Here is a 20,109-nt window from a genome sequence, read left to right on the forward strand (position 1 = left end):
TAAATCCTTGAACTACTTGGGCCTGGGACACTTAAGAAAATGCTCCCTGTGGCAAGTTCTGCACCAACTATTTAGGCCACATGGATTGGCTGCCAGTTCCCAGTGGAGTATGGGAAATTGCCGTCCACACTAGCTTTTAAGAAGATTTTAAATTCCCCTATCTCCTTATCACAAGGCAACATAGACATTGTGAAAGCTACTTTGTCCTTCAGGAAATACTGGATTCAATTTACTTGTTGCAAAATGGTAAAGCCCCTGGTCCAGCTGGTTTCTCATTGGAATGGTTAGTTAAGAGATTCATTTAGGAAAATAGACCACTAAGGATTTCATTAGCTAAATTAAAATACTCACTTGATGATGGGGATTTTACTTTACTGGACTTTCAAAAATATCATTGCACGTATATTCAATCAGCAGCAAGTATGTGGAATGAAAATTTATTAGAATACCATCCTCTGTGAACCTTGTTGGAAAGTTATTATTTATATAATACCTATTTATAGAAATATGTGTTCTTTTTCCTGGAGTGCATGCCACAAGAAGTCTTTGGGCTTTATTGGGGCATAGACTGGATTTTGATATTGAGGCTCATGAATATTAAACTCTTTGGAAGAATATTACACTAAAAACGGTGGCAAAATATTTTATTGGAAAGCAGGGGTGGAATCTGGGATAGTGACTTTAAATCAATTATTGTGTAAGAATAACTAAGGATTTTTCTTAGCTTCAAACTGAAGTTGGTTTCCCTAGTTCACAACAGTGGCAATTTTTCAATTTAAGCATGCTTTGACAGCCCAACGTGCCTAGACACTTTGGCCACTTCAAAGGTACCTGAAGTGCTTTCTTGTCTGATGGAATCTAAGATGGAACTTAAACCCACAATATATATTTATCAAAAGTTAAGGAACATTTTAAAAGTGTATACTAATGGGATTTATTAAGAGCCAGTTTGGTGTAGTGATTAAGGCACCAGGCTAGAAACCGGGAGACCGTGAGTTCTAGTCCTGCCGTGGGCACAAAGTCAGCTGGGTGACCTTGGGCCAGTCACTCTCTCTCAGCCCTAGGAAAGAGGCAATGGCAAACCACTTCTGAAAAACCTTGCCAATAAAACTGCAGGGACTAGTCCAGGCAGTTGTCAGGAATCAAAACTGACTCAAAGGCACTAAAAAAAAAAGCGTGGGTGGGTGGGTAAATCATGGACTAAAGAATTGGAATCAATGGTTGAAAGTCCTTAAAAATGTTAAAGTGGTATCTATGGATTTAAAAATAAAATTGAGTCATCAAAAAATTCCTCTCTACCTTATAAGGTTTTTTTTTTAAAAAAATTAGATAAACTGCAATGTCAAGATCTTTGTTTGTTTTGGTTTTCCTAATTAAACATAGTTGATATTTTGACAGTTACATCAATATATCATTCTACGTACTGAAACCTGCAGAAGAATAATTACGTCTAAGACCCCAAAGAGCTCAATTTTTCTACAATGAAGTGTGAAAAAAAATGTAATCTGGATTTCTAAATAATATTAAAACATGGGGGCCCTGTACAAAATCTCTGATTCCTTTTGTAAACAAACACCCCCTTGCCATTCTCACAGCTTCTGCTGAAAAAATTGGCGGCTAGAGGCCAACCTGGCCCCTCATCTCGTCAGTTTGAAAACTTGCCACTCACCAGAATTTTGAGCTGCGCTGCTGTGTGCAATTACTTGGAAATAATTCCCACTGAACATCATTGCCTTTACTTCTGAGTAAACATGCCCAAAACACAATCAAGTCAGGCAAAGAGCCAATGCCATTTATATTCTGGAGAGTGAATGGGTATATTGTTAAAAAACAGCTATGAAGTCCTTCTCATAAGTAACACTTTCTGAGAGTGACAATTCTTATTTCAAAAGACAATGAAGCAGTCAAGTTATATCAGCCTCTGAACATGCCTGAAGAAAGTAAGGCATGGCAGTCTTTCAAGCACTTTCACCCTCACTTAAGCATACTGTGGCTATTGTTACCCTAGAGGTGTAATCACAACATCTGTAGGTTTTTGTATGCAATGAAACTTCCTAAACTAGGGAAAGTGCCGGATTTTATTAAGAGGTCAACTTCCAAAAGGGTGAAGAAATAGGATATCCTGAGTGCTTTGTATCCTTTGGGGCTCTTAAATATCTGTGCAATCACAATCAAAGTAACAGAAAATATTTGTGATTATGTAGACAAGATTCATAGAAGTAGTTCATCGTGAGATCATAACAATGTAAGAGAGTCAATATAGTTTAGTGACTGAAGTGCTAAATCTGCCTTTCTACAGTCCAAGTTCCCACTTCACCATGGAATGCCCTGGGCGACTTTAAGCCAGTCACTTTCTTTCTGACCAGCCCACTTTACAGGATTATCACGAGGAGAGACTCTCTAAGTAGGTTGTCCTGTATACTTAGAGAAAAGGGACGATATATATTCCATGAATTTATAATTTTAAGTGATAATAAGCAATTGGATAATTTAAAATTATCATACTATTTGAGGTCATCAAATAGTATCATTAGTATAGAAAAGCAAACTGTGTCTATCCTTAAAGCTAATGCTATGTGAAAGCATCAAGAAGGTCATGATACTGTTTCTCCTTACCAGTAGAACAGATTTCCATTAGATAGATGATGAGTGCTTTTGAAATAACTACATTTCAGGGAGTCATTTGCTTTCTGCAAAGTGTTCTGTCCTCTCTCTCTCTCTCTCTCTCTCACACACACACACACACGAACACAGAGATAAAGGAGAAGTGCTAATAATTTTGAGCAGAATACTATCAGTTATCTTTAGCAATACTAAGGATACCTTCCTTACCTTTGGAGATAATTTGGAGCTATAATTATTGTGTATCTTCCAAACTGAAGTAATGAAGAGACAGAGTTTTTATTTTTTAAAACTTCGTAGACAAGGTTGGCTAACTGCTCAGTTGGAGCACTGACATTCAGTTGCATATAATAATTTAGAGAATAAAATATTATCATTCAGAATTTGCATATCAGTTGCATTTAGATGACAGAGCCTGAGATCTGTTTCTGTTCTATTGACACCATTTGTATAAATCTTGGTTTGATATGAAAATGTTTTGGAGCTGATCACAGGTTAATTGAAACCACTATTTTCGTCTATACTTATTCATTAATGACAGTGAATAGAATGCACCAGAATCAGTATATTTGCTTTGCATGAAGCAGATTTTAAGTAAAAAGCTTGGGCTAGAAAAACCTCTTTGTCCAAGATCCAAAGGGCCCACCCTGATGTGGAAAAATAAACCTGGCATGGTAGAATTGCTCCTGATTTAGGTGTAGATTCAGTCTGCTTTAGGACTTTCAGTAGTCGAACCAAGTGAGTATCTGCAAATGTTTTATTGATATGAAGCTTTAACATGAACTAACAGGGGGAGAAGAAGCAAATTCTATGCTACTACCTGTCCCTGCCAACAAAAAGTTCCCGTAATGTCACAGTTTAGAAGGAGATTACTGTACGTCGATAGCTGATCTTGTGGGAGAAAATTATCTTTTCACTAACACAATAGTGGGTTTAATATAGTTGACAATAGGAAGAAGTGGATTAATTGTTACGAAAAAAAATAGACCCTGAAATTAGGATGGGGAAATCTGTTGTATTTGCAGAGGAGATTTGATTGAAAATTGATACCAGACTGTAGATACAGATCACTTAGGGCATCTGTTAAATACCCAAAAAGAACACAGATCAGTAGGCTTATGGTTCTGTTTTAAAATCTGCAGTTGTTGCTGTTTGGTTGTTTGACCTCTATTCTTGGCTCTTCAAGAAAAATCTATGCCAGTTTACTCTTGTTAGAGAGATTATTGAGAGAGGATCTCTTTCCCAAGGGCATATTGCTATGGGCCTACCTGGTCCAAGGTCATACTGTATATCTTGGAGAGTTCTAAAACTTGGGAAGTTTAGTTTCCTGAGCAACAAAATTGCAACAGTTTTTTCACTAAAGGAGCTTCACTAGAGTTTAGGTGACTTGGATATCCCAAGGACTTAAGAAATGTTTTCAACACCTTCCCACAAATTCAGCATACGAAATAAATACAAAAGAAATACGTTGCGTTACTCCAATAAAATGTTGGTCTGAATTTATTATTTCTTAGTATTCCTAGTAGTTTCCTAGCTTATGACATCACATAGTATTTATGCTGTTATTATGCTATAGACAATGGTCTATTTCCCATGGGGGAATTCCCCCTTAATTAATTGCATACAGCTCAATTAATTGTTAATTAATTAATTGTTAATTAATTCCCCCTTAATTAATTGCATACAGCTATTTAAATTACAAGGCAGGCTACTAGAACATAAGAATGCAAACTTGCTTGCTTATTGAAATTGCTTTGTTGCTTTCCCCCACAGAATCACTGGGCTTGTCAATAAATCTTTCTAAGTCAATATCGTTTCTTTTAATTTGAATGACACAGTGATATTAATCTAACTTCTTCAACTGGAATTCCTCAACCTTTTTAGGTTGGTTGTCACATCTGGAAATTGGTGACTGTGTTGTCAAGAGGGGCACTTGACCTTGATAAAATGACTGGGTGGGAACACAAATCAGTCAGAAAGCATTAACACAGACAGATATTAAGCTCTTAGGAGGTTAAGAAAAGGGTAAACTGATAGAATATTAACGTATCATAAGCACATGTGGTTAGGCAAGCAAATCCCCTTGAGAAATGAATTTTGTAAATAAAATGATAGTGTCAAATGTTAACTATTGCTTATTTGAATTAAAATGAAAGGTGGTCTGATTGTATACAAACTGTACAAAATTCCAGGATGTACAGTATATATGATTCCACTATGGTTTTCTTATGGGATGGAATTGTGGATGTTGATATCCCAAAATATTTGCATGTTAGGGAAGGTTGGACTAAGAAATTAATTTAATTTGAGCTCCAAAATCTATTTTTCAAGGTCGGTATGTAGACAGGGGCAATGCTAGCCTGCTGTTGGTTTAGATGAGAAAAAATAGGTACTGGTTACATTTAATATATGAGATGCTGTTTATTTTCATTGTATGTTGCACAGAACTGCTTTAAGGCATAGTTAACTATAGGATTGTCCTGCTTTTAGAATGCGTATTTGTCAGCATCCTGTACGATGTTGAATCCACTGCAAATTAATGTTTACTTGACAATGGAAAAGGTAAATCAGACCAAGAAAGCTTTCTTCTCTCTCTTTTTTTAATCTAGTAAGAAATTTAATCCTCTTTTATTGATTGCCATAAGTTTTTCTCTGATTGTTATGCTGCAATTAAAGTGGGGATTGACAGCTTTAATAAGTTGAAGCCTAAATACTAATCAATAAAGACATTCATATATTGATCAATGATTACTGATTTTAATTAGTCAGGGAAAATTGTAACCAATCAGGTGGCAAGTTAAGGGCATGGTTGTTTTCTGCAGATACTTGAGCTTTTGGTTTATTATTCCAGAAGAAAATAGGGAGATAAAATATTGTACTTAAAATGTCTGTGCCGTATAGCATTGGTTTTTGTAAGTTACTTTTGTGTGTTCTTCAGTATGTTGACATGTTTGCAATACTGTAAAGGTTTGCATTTATATTCATTTATATTTTACTCTAAAGTTCCTTAATGGTTCAAAGCTGCCATTGAAAACTCAGAAAGGAAAATCCAAGAAACAGTTAATTTTTCTGATCAGGTATAATTGCACAGTGTTTCTTAGGTCGAGGAGGTCTTATGCAGCAGATGATAGATAGTGGGGACTGGCAATCAGAGGTTAGAAGTCAAGAGTTATACAATCTACCCTGTGCTTCCTAAGCTATCATGCTGGAAGAACCAATTGCTGAAGCAATAGAACTGGGTTTTCTTGGTCTTATTTACCTTTTCCACTGTCAAGTAAACATTAATTTGCAGTGGATTCAACAGAAGTCCATCTTCACCCGAAGCTTGAGGCAGTAAATGTCATGTGCCCAACCTTATTGCTGGCTTTTAATGTTTCTCTTGTAGCTATCAAAACTAGTAGACCCTTCGTGAGGTATAGAATTATTTATTTATGTATTTATTTAAATTAAATTTAGAGGCTGCCCAACTCTGGGAAGTTTGCAATTAAACATGAAAAATAAATAAATAAAACCAAGTAGAAGAAGAACCATACATGTCTGGAAAACAATATACAATATATCAAAAACAACCATATGGGTTCTACTCCCACCCTAGCCCCAGGCTTGGGAGAATAGCTGGGTCTTCAAAGACTTCCAGAATGGCATCAAGGTGGGAGCTATATGGATCCCTGTTCCAGATGGCAGATGCTGCAACACGGAAGGTGCATTTCCTATTTCCCAATAAATGGCACTGCTTAACTTAGGGAACCTGAAATATACCCACTCTGCCTAACCCCACTAGATGGGCACAAACTATTGGGGATAGGTGGTTCCTCAAGGAAGCAGACACTATGTCATGAAGGACTTTGTTGATGATAACAAGCACTATGAATTGCACCTGGAAGCGAATGGGCAGCCCGTGCAGCTCGCAGAGCATTGGTGACACATGGCCATACTGTGGCATGCTCATCACTGCCACATTCCCTCCCAGCTGTAGCTTCCAAGTGGTGTTCAAGGGCAGCTCCATGTAGACCACATTGCAGTGGTCCATTTGTGAGGTGACTAGAGCATGAGTGACTGAAGCACCTCCCAATCTAGGAACAGACACAGCTAGCCCATCAGATACCTCTGTGCAAAGGCCATCCTGCCTGAAGCTGCCACCTGTCATGAGCACTGATGGTGAGCAGGAGGGGGCCCCTATCCAGGGGGGAAAACACATGCGTAGTAGTGAGGAGTTGAGCAGCCATTCAAAGAGACACAGAACAGACCCGCCTTGACTTTTGGGGTTTATCTGTCTGGGTTTTTCCCATGCTTCTTCAGTTTGTTAGGATTTTCTGTCTTATGTAGCAGTAATAAACACTAGAGACCTATTCCTCGTCTCAGCGTGGTTTCCTGACTGTTAGGACACACCTGCTCCGCAAGCAGGAGCTGAGAGTCCAGGATGACCCCCAGGTTGTAGACCACTTCAAATGGGGAATGGCCCCATCCAAGACTGAAGATGAAAAGTCCCCAGATCTTGGGGTGGGGTGGGGTGGAGTGGGCAAATATCTATAGCCACTTGGTCTTGTCAGGATTGAGCCTGAGCCTGAGCCTGTTCCTCCTTGTCCAGACTCAAATCACTACCACAGCACTGGGTTTTTTAAACTCCAAACGTGTGATTGTATATACTGCAGATAAGTGCTCATTGCTATTTGCAGTTCAAAACTGTCCACCTATCAAAATAAATGTTCTGTGTAAATCCCATTGTGCTTTCATGTCTATTAAGCCTAGTGTAATTTAGATGGGTAAGATAATTTGAGGTGGTATGTTGCTTGCAAACAAAATAGGTGTACATGTGGCAATGCTGGCAGCCATCTACTGTGTTCTCTATTCCAGAGATACTCCAATTGTGATGGTTCTGTACAAGCTACAAATTTTAAAAAAAAATCCCTTCTCAGCCCTATGGGTGGCATGTGTCTTCCTCAACCTCGGCTCCTCTACCAGAGGCCTGGGAGTCTGAGGGTTCTGCGCAGTATCTTAGCTGTTCCTGGCACTGCACTCTCCTGGACAGAGAGCTCTGATGTTGCTCCTGGGATCTGTTGGAGCCACTCTCCTAGTTCAGGAGTCACACCCCAACACAGCCCCAACATACATACATACATACTGTACATACATAAACACACACATACACACAAACACACACACACACACTGTATATATTCAATGTAGTAAAATATACAAAATGAACAAGAAGAAAGATAGAAAATAGAAAATAAGAAATAGAGAAATAGAGAAACAAGAAGGTTTTAAAAAATAAAATTAAAAAAAAACATACAATTGTACCTTCCACTCTTCTTTCTTTCAAGTAATTATCATCTTAAACTTTTTCCCAACCTCTTTGTCTAATTTTTAATCCCTAAATCCCAAAATCATCAACCTGTTTTTTTCTTCTTTTAACAAAAAGTTCATATAAGGTTTCCAGTCTTTTTGAAATCATTTTTCCTCTGGCCAAACTGCTTCACCATTTCTGCAAGTTCAGTTAATTTTATAATTCAGTCTTCCACTGTAGGCATTTCATTGCTTTTCCAACTTTTTGCATACAATAATCTTGCCACAGTTACTGTGCACAATATTAATTTCCCATATTTCTTTTCTAATTCCTTGTCCATAAAACCTTAAAAGTAAGAATAATTCTGGTTTCATCATCATATTAGTCTGTAAACCCTTTTGCATTGTTGTACAGATTTGTACCCAAAAAGCTAAAAGTCATCTTGATCCAGTGTTCAGTTCATACCATGTTACAGTATATGTGAACAGAATTCTCAATTGAGAGCGGATGTTATCTAGAAAAACATGAGATAAAAATGCAAAAGCTCTAAAAAATGCCTGCACTAAACTATTAATAGACACACATTTAAGCCCCAAAACCTCCTTCTCTCCCATGAGTAAACAAACAGATACTTCATGTAGCTTGAGAAACATCTTTCTCTGATAACAAAATAATTATTACATTAATACTGATCATCCATTTGTCTCAATGTGCAACTCCATAGATTCATGACTGTGCTATTGTAATCTAATAATAGGCACTTATGCATTCTGATCTGACATTATAGATAGATCCAAGAGTGTAGGGAGAGAATGATGGTTTAGAACAGTCACACTTTTTAAAAAAGAGCCAAAGGCTTGGCTTGTGGCAGAAGGTACTTCAGGATTGCTGAAGTGGAAAATTTGTTGTCGGCATGCTAGATTAGATATCATAGGATGTAGGAGAATGCTGTAGTATTGTATCAGGTACTTGTAATCTTAAAGAGATGTGGTTGTGTGGAGTGTATGTGGAGTGAAAAGTTGCCTTCTAGAAGTATATTTGTTCAAATGTTTGAAACTGATTCTGTGTGATTTCATGAGTCTTTTTTTTTAATGGCACTTATCTTTGGAACTTAATTTTTTAGTATGAGGCTTTGTTTCGCATAGTTTATTACAAAGATCTAACAGACACATTTTTGTTACCTCAGAGGTATATTTTTATAATCCATTCAATTGTGTCCAATTCTCAGAGACTGCCGGGACATGTCCCTGCAGCTGTCTTGGCAAGACTTTTCAGAAGTGGTTTGCCATTGCCTCCTTTCTAGGGCTGAGAGAGAGTGACTGGCCCAAGGTCACCCAGCTGGCTTCGTGCCTAAGGCGGGACTAGAACTCCTGGTCTCCCAGTTTCTAACCCGGTGTCTTAACCACTACACCAAACTAGCTCTCTCTGTATACATATACCTACCCCAAGTAGACCTGCTTGTGCCAGATTCTTCCCCAGATTACAATATACTCCTTTGTCTTCCTACTGTCTGGCTCTCTACACAGTAATATTCCTATGACTTGGTGTACAGATCTCTAGTTCATCATCATGCTCATCAGAAATACTCAGGAACAGCGTGATTTTATATTTTATTTTTTATTATTTGCTTTGTCTTGATTTGTATGGCTCCCTATCTCACCAAAGTGACTCTGGGTGGCTTACAACAGTTACATGAAAGACAATTCCACCCCACTGAAGCTTGGTTCAGCTCTCTGAGCCCTATCCAGGCAATCATCAGATGGCAGCAAAGTTATACCTAAAATGCTGTTTGCTGCCATCTAACCGCCCAGAGTCCCCCATTGGGGGAGAGGGGCGGTAATATAAACCTAATAAATAAATAATTAAATGGCATTAAAAATTTTCAGCTCAGTCACGGTAGGTCAATTCTGTCCACCAGCTGTCTCATCTTCTTCCCCCTCTTCACCCATGGATTCAGAGATTAGGGGCAGGAGAGCAGAATTCCAAATGGCAAAGACAGTAGAATGAATGTCGGGGCCAAGAAAGTCAGTACACTGAGATGGTCTGTCAGGATTCAAGGGGCAAGGATAACCAATCCCACAAGTTCAAAAGCAGCGTATGTTTCTTCTAGCTGTGAATGGCTCTCAAATAGAAGGCTTTATATTATAAGCAGAGAGTACCCAATTCTCACTGAGTTGATCTTGCTGAAAGGCTTCCCATTAACAGTCTTAATATGAGATCTTCCTAGCACCCATAGGACTAGAGAAATAAAGCAAAGAACAATTTTCTCTATACTCAGATTAATAAGGTTAGGGATGATGTTGCAGATATAGTGCAAGTATTCTGGCAAATAGCACTGATTTCAATTTCTATTTATAGGCAATTCAAAACAGTTTCTTTCCTTCTTTCTCCTGGGCCAATCTGCCCTTTGGTTTTGTTTATATAAGCTTACCAGCCACATGATCAGTGTGAGATACTGTCTTATACTTAACAAAGCTAGAACTTGTCAAGCCCTATCTTGAGTAGGTCTGCCTTCATATGGCTCTCTCCCTTGCAAGTAAGCACACTGGTGTATCTTTACCTTCTAGTATTGCAAGTACAGTTAGTCTTCATTTAGTGATCACAATTGGGACCAGCAACTCAGTCATTAAGGAAAGCAGTCACTAAGTGAAACTGCAACTGTGCTTACGATTCTTACTTCAGTTTTCCTTTGCTTTACAGACCTGTGAAGGTCATAATTTTGAGGACTGGTCTCAAAGTTACTTTTTCATCATCGTCATAACTCCAGATGGTCACTAAATGGGTCAGTTGCTAAACGAGGACTACCTGTAGTTCATTTTAACACTAGAGGAGGATCCCAGACTAGAGAAACTGATTGTGTCTAAATCCTTAATCAACTTATGTAGAGGTCTCAATCAATTTGCCTAATGCATCTTCTGCTGATCATTTGTACCCAGATGAGATCATGGCAGCATATTAGAAATATACTTTTCACAATATTCAGCTTATTATTGTTATTGTTCTTGAAGATTTTGATGCAAAACTGAGTTCAGCATTTTGTAAGGAGAAATCTAATTGTCAAGCCCCACATAGTTGGCAAACCATACAAATTTCAAAAAGGCATCTTTAATGCAACAATAAAAATAATAATTTTGAACATTGTAAAAGTAAATTGCAGGCAGCCTTATAGTAAACCAATTAAGGTAAAGTTGCTGTGAAAACTTTCCTTCCCATGGTTCCCATATGAGGGCTGGACTCCTGCTTCTCACAAAAACTGCCCTCCTCTTTCCCCTACCTGCCTCCCACAATCTCTCACACCACTGAACACACTGTCCCACTTCTCCAGGCAGCATGTCTTCATTTTTAACATGAATTCATTTAAATTAATAGGCCAATGAATCAACTGATAAACATGCAAAAAAAAAAAAACTGTTTCAGTTTACCAATGTAGATGTCTAGCATTTCAGTGAAAGTTAAGAGAAAAGGTCAGATTTGCAAGGCAGTTTGTGAATTTCACATTTTGTTACCTTTTACCCATATAGGAACAATATTTTCTCATAAATAGATTTTACTGTTATTTTCTGGATTTGGGGGTGGGAAGGTACTTTTTTGGTCTATTAAAAAAGTCATACTTAAATAGTTAGCAAAAGATTTTAAAATAATCTACCCTCTGATAAACTTTGGATATGTTGTCCCATAATGGAAAGTTAACCTAACCAGTAGAGATCCTCTGGATGAAGGCACTTACAATGGAATGGATCGTGCCTAAAGCTATAAGGGAGAAGGATAAACCATCAGGGAGGCAACCCAGTGCCATCAACTGGTATAATCTTTTAGGAGTAGAGCAATCTTCTATGTTTTGATGGAACATTTGAAGGGATGATTGAATGGAACTAAGACAGATTGTGGGTGTGTGTTTCCCTTTGTGTGAAATCTCTGTATGATGGTTGACAGAGAAATCAAAGGAGGATGATTCATCCCTGGTAATAATTCTTGGGTTGAGGTAGTGATGGGAGGAAGAAGGAGAATTGAAGCAGGCATAAAAGTTGTGACTCAGTATATGTTCTCAGCAGTGGACGAGGCAGCAAGTGAGAACAAGAAAAAACAGTGAACAGGTGTTAAATAAGAATGTTGTTATAAAACTGCACACTTTTACCCCAAAATTAAAAATATGGTTTAATAATGAAGGTATGTTCCTTGTCTACTCTACTCTATCTAAATAAATACAAATGATGGATTCAAATGCACCCTCCCACTAGTTAAGAGAGGCTTCTATTCAAACAAGTGCTGCAGAAGACTCAGCATTGCCCTGTATTTTCTGGATAGAAAGCAGTAAAACAAATTTAAATATGCTTGATTAATATCAGAGAGATGACATCAGTTTTCTAAAGGATAAATGATTGCCTATATTGATAAAAGAAGACACGTGACTTCCTTTTGAACTTAGTGGAAGGAAGCTTGCATAGAAAAGGTCGTGAGAGGTGAACTTCTTCTCATTGTATCTGTAGAAGAGTTTGGGTGTAAAAGGCTGGGAAAGACCAACCCTTTCCCCTTCCACCTGTTTGTTTATGAGAAGCCAACCCCGAGCAGGTTTCTCTCTCTCAGGTAGATGTGGGTAGTTCTAGAAGCAACTGGAATCTCTGTACTTTCTACTTTCTCTGCCTGCCTGTCAGCCACCTAACTAATAAAAATAACTCCTACAGAAGCAAGATGAATAAGAATTCTGCTGCTGAAATGTGCATGAACGTTTGAAGATGACCATTTCATTGGAAGGAAGGAAGAAAACCCAATTCCAAGAGAAAAGGTGACATGGAACAGTGAAGGGGCATAGCTGGAGTATGGGAACTGGGACTGGGAAGACCAACAGAAGCTGCTCTGAGCAAAGTCATGTGACAAAATCCACAATGAACAAACTCTGGCAGAAGCTTGTGCTGAAATGGTTTGCCAAGACAGAAATCTGCAAACAGTGAAGCACAACAAGGGTAGAGAGTTGTATGATAAAAGGTTGTTGAAAACAGGAGCTGAAAGTGAAATTTAAGAAAATGACTGGAGTAAATGCAGCAGCACGTAAAGAACCAGTCACCAAGTTTAATGGAGACTATGTAATAGCTTGATATATAGGCAGCCAGAAAAAGAAAGAAGTGTATGAGATTCAGTACATGAAACTAAAGAAAAGTTCTGGAGCACTCTATAAATAGATAGGAATAACAGGAATAAACCTAGGAAGCCTTGGAATAAGTAGGAGTATCAGGAGTAAACCTAGGAATTAGGGTAATAGGAATAAACTTGGGAATTAGCATGAACAGGAGATACAGTATTTAAGTTTGGGACTTTATGTTACTAGAACTGAAGTTCTGCTTTTGTAACTGTTGAGTCACAAAGAAATCCCTACGAAGGTGAAACACATTCCTGCTTATGATCCTGCCTGTGTCTGTACCATCCAAAAATGAATTCAGGACAACCCCCATATGGAGATTCCAAACAAAGGGAAACACCCACCCCTTTATATAATTTGTGCCTCCTTTTCATCATGAGAACCTTACCAAAGATAGCTAGCTGACTCACACATTTCTCTGCTATTTCTCCTAACAATTAATACATTTAAGAAGTTCTATGTAAACAATATAGCCAACCCAAAAATTTAGGAAGATAATTGACCCAGAATGTAAATTTACCATAATCAGGTTGTCCTTACCCATAATCATCTGCAAACACACCCATATCCAGCACCCAAAGGAAAATAAATTCTCCATTTATAAAATAGGCAGTAAGTGAGCATGCTCAGAAGAAGCCTCTTAGAGAGGGGTAAAAAGTCAACCTGAGATCTGGAGGAGCAGTGTGAAACATCTCAAAAAAATCTTACTGATTTCAGCTGTTTGGCATCTTGAGTTTTTCTGGAGTAGGGCTTTGCTGTGGGATTGCCCTTTGAAAAACCATGGCAATCACAAGAAAATGTCAGTTGGCAAGCATGCATCTGGAAAACCATGGGCTCCCTTTCTTGCCCTAAAGGATGGACTATGAGTTAACTGAGAACAGCTCCTTTTCATCCCTGCCTCTAAGTTTGAAAAGCATGTGTTAGATCCATACAATCCACTGTCTGTTCTGTGATTATCATTACTGCTCTTAAATTAATAATTCAATGATATGTAGAGCTATTAGAAATTTAAACAGATATGTCAGTTAAAAATCCCTTGGGCTCATGCCAATAAACATCTTCTTAGCTAACAGAGAGAAGAGTTTACCTATATTCATTGTCAAGTGAACCATGTTCCCTTCCCTTTGACAGATGGGTGTGGGATCATTTGCCTCAAATAAATGGAGTCAGTGACTCATGACAAACTTGGAGCTACACTTTCATAAGGGTTCATGAGCTTTCACATTGCCTGCTTAACGGCCTTGCACCAGTGTTTGGTGTGGGTGTTGGTATATTCTAGAAAGGTAGTTTGAGAAATAGAATTATAAATCAGAAAAGAGAAATACTTTTGTATATAAGTGATACTGATAGACTAAGTTGATTAAAATGATTTTTAATTGCAAATTCCTGTTGTTTATGGCATTGAATTAATATCATCAATTGGTTTGATGAGGCCTAATGCATATTTTAACTGACAGAACATTTGTACTTTCAATGACATAGGCAAGGATGGTCATCATATTGGTGATGAGACTGTTCCTTAGCCATATATTACCTTCCACTTCGTTTTATGTAATAATATGAACAAGAAGGTCTCTGTCACATTTCAGCTTTGTCCAGACCTGTAAGCGGGACTCCAACACCTCCACACCAGCAATGACTTTAAGAAGTCTTTGCTTCTAGACATTACAGAACTAGAGCTTTTTTATTGATTTCCTCAGGTTCTTGAAATCCTTTCTTCTGGGATCTTGAAAATCCAGAGGATTCCAAAATTAAATCAATTAATTTCAAATTAAATGGTGAACATCTCAGAGATTTTGAGATTTTTGGCATTCCCACTTGAACTCTTGTGAAATGTTGAAAGCCACAGATTTTTTTAAAAAATATTCTTTTGCAGAGAGGGATTGTGTCTGTACCAGTTGCAGTACCCTCAAGGACCAGAGATTGGGCAATGATGATGTCAGATTTCCTGGGGCATTATTTTGTTTAGATTCTGCTGAAGGATCTTATGTTTAGGCAACACAAGAGAGAAATCCAAAACAGGAATTTGAAGTTGGGGAGATTTATATACATCTTTGAGATGAACAGCCATGGTAAAATGCCTTTATTAGATATATTAAAAGAACAACAGCTACGATAACCTTTTTAATATTGTTTTCTTTACAGATAATATTTTTTCATGACATTGATTTCATGGTATTTAACTTAAGTTGCAAGCAAAACAAATAGAATGCCCTTATTAAAGCTTTATTTTCAGTTGAACAATTAAAAGTTCAGAAAGCTAAGAATGACATATATTATCATGGCCCATAAGTCTTAAAAGGAACCAAAAGTGTCACATTTCTAAATCTTCCATATTTTTCTAGGTCTTAAATTGTCTTCTAGCTTAATGTTTGTAGTCTTATGTAACTGTGAACTCATCTACTTGAAGATACTATATTTATACATATAATACTTTGGTTGAGGTCTGCAATCTCTCTTTTTTTTCCTGAATGTGACCCAGAATAAGCAAGGGATATAGAGAAAGAAACAATAAAACACAACAAACACAAACACAATAATTAGTCCTTAGAAGCACTGTATACTTATGATAGCTCTGACTTAGGCTGCAGATAAACATTGAGTACTGTGATACTATCTGTTTCCCATGTTTTACACATCTTTTCATTTGTTCCCTGGGCAAAACTTGGAACAATAACATTGTCAAGCAAGTTTTTTCAGACATGAAAGGACAACAAAAATATATAATAAAAAGCAGTGACTGAAAGAATTAAACCAACCAGGAAAGGAACTGACTTCAGTGTCAGACACATACTTATATGTAGGGCTTTCAAATTCCATCTCATTATCTCAAGGACAGCTGGAAAAGATCCTGTCTGAGAAGCTCCTGGCAATTAGTATAGATAACCCTGAGCTAGATGGTCCAATGATCTGTACTGGGGTAAGGCAGCTTCCTGTTTTGACCCTCATGTTCCAGTTATGGACAGTGTTGTTAACTTGTGCAATCTATCCCGCAATGTTTTGCAAAAGGATAGAAGAATGAGATGATTCCTTCAAACTCTGTATGATTTGGAAATCTTGCACTGGAGCAAATTTAAGTCTAAAATTTGTTGTTACCAACGCTTTTTTAAGAGCCATTCTCAAATTTGAACTTTACAGAGGAGTACAATAAGCCTGCTATTAGGGATTTACTCTTTGCCCAAAAGGAAGACCAAAGAGCCCCTGTTATATTCAGCTCATCTTTTTCTTTTTGTGGGGATGAGAGAAAGAAGCAAGATGTATTGTGAGTATAGTGATATCTTGAAAGCACACACTTTGCTGCCATTGAACTCAGTCAGATATCATTGTTATTTAAGCTTTCTCCTGCTGGCATCTTTGTCCATCAGATATACTGTAGCTGTGCTTAGTTAGAGATTCCAATCCTAGTCAATTAGAAATGGCAAGGCCAGTATTAGACCATCACAGAAGATGGGACTCTAATCACCAGTTAAGAGAGAGGCTGGAAAAGATACTGTATAGTTCTGATATTTGCCTGGCAAACTCAATAGTCTGAAACTGCACTCAGAAGGACATGTGGTTTAAATGCAGAATTTTACTGAAATGCATACAACCAAGAACATTATTGTATAATGAGATACCAGTATGGTAAGGCAATAGTTAGGCACCTTTATTCCACAATTACCATTTGAACCAGGTATTCCTTGGATTTTCCAAAAGAAAGAAAGCCTTAGTAACAGTTTCTGTTAGTTATCTAGCCTGGCTATAGGGGTCTGTCAGGGGTGTTATTTGGCCTGGTTGGCCTAGTTCTTTTGAACTAGTTGTTAGTTACTGTATATGTTTCCCCCCCTAAGTTCTAAGCAGCAGAAGACAGAGATCTTATATCTTTCACAGCCTGTGAATGGGAATTGGCTGTGTCCACTCAGGCTGTCTGCAAGGGGCAGGGTACAACTCCACTTGATATTCAGCAGAATGTGGCAGGGCAAAGGGGCAATAGCACAGCCTCACTGAAGGTGACACCAGCCCCAGAGCATTGGGGATTAAACCCAAGGCAGAGCAGGAGGTGCAGAGGTGAGCAGTAGGAGCATCAAGCCCACCACCACTGCAGGAAGTCGTCTCTGAGCATATGGCTCCACCAAGCTGTGTTCCTTCTCTGCTGTTCATTAGCTGTCTAATTTAAATTACATTCTTGCTTCCTGTGATATCCAAACCAGAATTAATAACTAGATTCCGGTTAGGCAGTCATAAAGACAAATCATGAGAGAAGGTGAAAGAATTGTTACCCCGTCATTAATTCCACCATCACCTGAGTTATATAAATCCTGACTCTGTGCTAAATAGGAACTCACCAAGCTCTGTGGTTCGGAATCTATTTTTCAATTATATTGTATCAGGCAGTGATACTGGAAAGGAGGAGAAAAGTCTAGAAAACTACTGGCTATTAGATTTAGATTTGTTATATTCATGGGAAATAGGGATGTGCCAAACTCACTAATTCAGAACCAGAACATTACTGAAAATTCTAGAATGGTCCTTTGCCTGAACCATGCCAGACTCTTCTGGACTATGTCATCTGTAAATCTTCTATCTTCCTCTAGGATTTATTTATTTACTAACTATCCTACCTTTATTATTTTTTATAAATAACTCAAGGCAGTGAACATTCCAAATACTCCTTCCTCCTCCTATTTTTCCCACAACAACCCTGTGAGGTGAGATGGGCTGAGAGAGAGTGACTGACTGGCCCAAGGTCACCCAGTCAGCTTTCATGCCTAAGGCAGGACTAGAACTCTCAGTCTCCTAGTTTCTAGCCCGTTGTCTTAACCACTAGACCAAACTGTCTTCTGTGTTAGGATTTGTAATGGTAGCTACCACTGAAGTCATCCAGTTGAACAAACACAGCCACAACAATTAGTCCTTAGAAGTGTGGTAATGAAGCTCTGAGTTAGGCAGAAAAAAACACTAAGTTGAAAGTACTGTGATAATCTCTGTTTCTCCAAACTTTACACATTTATTTTTTTCCATAGTTTCCAGAAGTAAGCCTAAATTAGAAGCAGTCCAAGGTGTCCAAGACAAAACAGTCCTGTTTTGTGGCAAGGCCAACTTGGATTACCTCAAACTACTTCTGAGTCAAAGGATTTACTTCCAGAAACTGTCAAACTGCTACTGGAGCAGCATGATCCAGGTAAGGGTTGGCATGGTCCAGAAAATTCTCCAAAATGTTCCATTCCAGGATGGGTGAGTTTTCACGTCTATAATGGGAAAGTGTATTCAGATTCTAGATCTATTAACAGTTTTTTTTAATGTATTGCAAATTGTATAATTCTAATTCATCATCATCGGATGAGGTTCAGCAGAAAACAAGACTCCATTCCCAATTACAGCAGTGATGGCTATACTGTTGGAAGGCCTGCAGGTTAGTCTGGGACAGATCATCCTGTGGAGAAGGTCTATCTGTGAGGTTGCTGAGACTGATTGATAGCACCTAATCAATCAAGCAGTCAACAAGACTCCCACAGAACCAGGTTACTAATGTTACTGAGATTAGGATTACAATTAAATTTATGAAATTAGGGGAGGCTCATTAATCAACTGATAATTTTCCAGTTGATTGGTAGAAAAAGTACTGTGGGTTTTAATCTCCTCTTTTATTAGGAATATATTCTGAAGTTTCTTTAAATAAGCTCCAATCCCCTGGTTTTAGCAAGGCAAATATTAACAGTCCTTTCCAAACCAGGTGAGAACTCTACTGTGTGTTCCAATTATAAACCTATTTCCCTGATAAATGCCGATGCCAAAATTTTAATAGCTACCTTGGCCTACAGATTACAGCTTGTTCTTTCAACTATTGTGCACTGAACTCATGTTGGATTTGTACAAGCCAACAGGGTTCTGATAATATTAGACTGGTGAATTATGTACTTGCTTTAACTCAATGTCGAATCCAGCAGCTATTATTTCTTGGGATGCTGAGAAAGCTTTTGATATGCTATGTTTTGAAGAGGGATTTGCGTTATTTTAGATATCCTTAACGTTTTATATTTTGGAGCGACATGTTTTATCTGACCCCTAAGTCACGATATAATTACTAATGTTGCATCTTTTCTCCTTAGTTGAATTTATACTATGTTACACATCAAGGACGTCCATTTTATCCCTTTTCATTTTAATTTAAAGATTTGGATCTTTTCCTCTGTAGTTTTAGAAATTCTGAAAATACTAAAGGAAATTCAACAGGCAAGGTAAATATATTTTATATATAAGACTGAAAATCCCATTCTTAATCTCATTTTTAGTATATGAGTTTGATATTCTGCCTAGTTGCCATTTAAACTGGGGTAACCAAACTTGATATGATCCATCTTAGTTATAACTTTGTGTTTTAGACTGTTTTCTAATTCTTGTGTATCATTGTATAAAGATTCTGTAGAAAGTAGAGGGAATGGCCTTGAAGGACAGGGGGAAGAACTGCTACCAAGGCAATAGTTAGATAAAAGGGACTTGATGTAGAAAGTAGCATGAGAAAATGTCTCAGACAAGCCCCTCCCCAGTTCACATGAAGAGGAAGCGAGGGGAGGGGAAGTACATTCAGAGTTGCAAGGTTCTGTTACAATAGCTTTTCCAATAAAAGTAGTACTGACCTAAATAGCACTGATTTCTTACCTTGTAGGGCTGAAAGGTTCTTGGGAAGCTTTCTCAAATGATAAATTTGAACTTATTGCTCATTCTATAAAAATTTAAAAAAAACCCAGAGAAATATTCTAGAATCTATTTGATTATCTGAGGTAAAATAAATAGGATTAAGATGAATTTGAGGTTGCTTTATATTTTAAGAAATCTCCCTAATTCTATGCACACTACTTAATTTTTATTCATACTATTTATAAATTAATTCAAGATTTTCACTATGTAATAACAATTTACCTTTTATGACTACCTTGGAAATGTGATTGGAGCAAAATGCAGTTGCCTGCATGCTGGTCAGCATGAGCTATTACATCAATGTGTCCTAACTTTTGGTGGGCTTGGGATGGGGTAGTGCAGAATATGAGGGCAATCTGGTTGTGACATCTGTTACTCCACTGATCAC

The sequence above is a fragment of the Candoia aspera genome, chromosome 5 (assembly GCF_035149785.1).
Source record: "Candoia aspera isolate rCanAsp1 chromosome 5, rCanAsp1.hap2, whole genome shotgun sequence".
NCBI lineage: Eukaryota > Metazoa > Chordata > Lepidosauria > Squamata > Boidae > Candoia > Candoia aspera.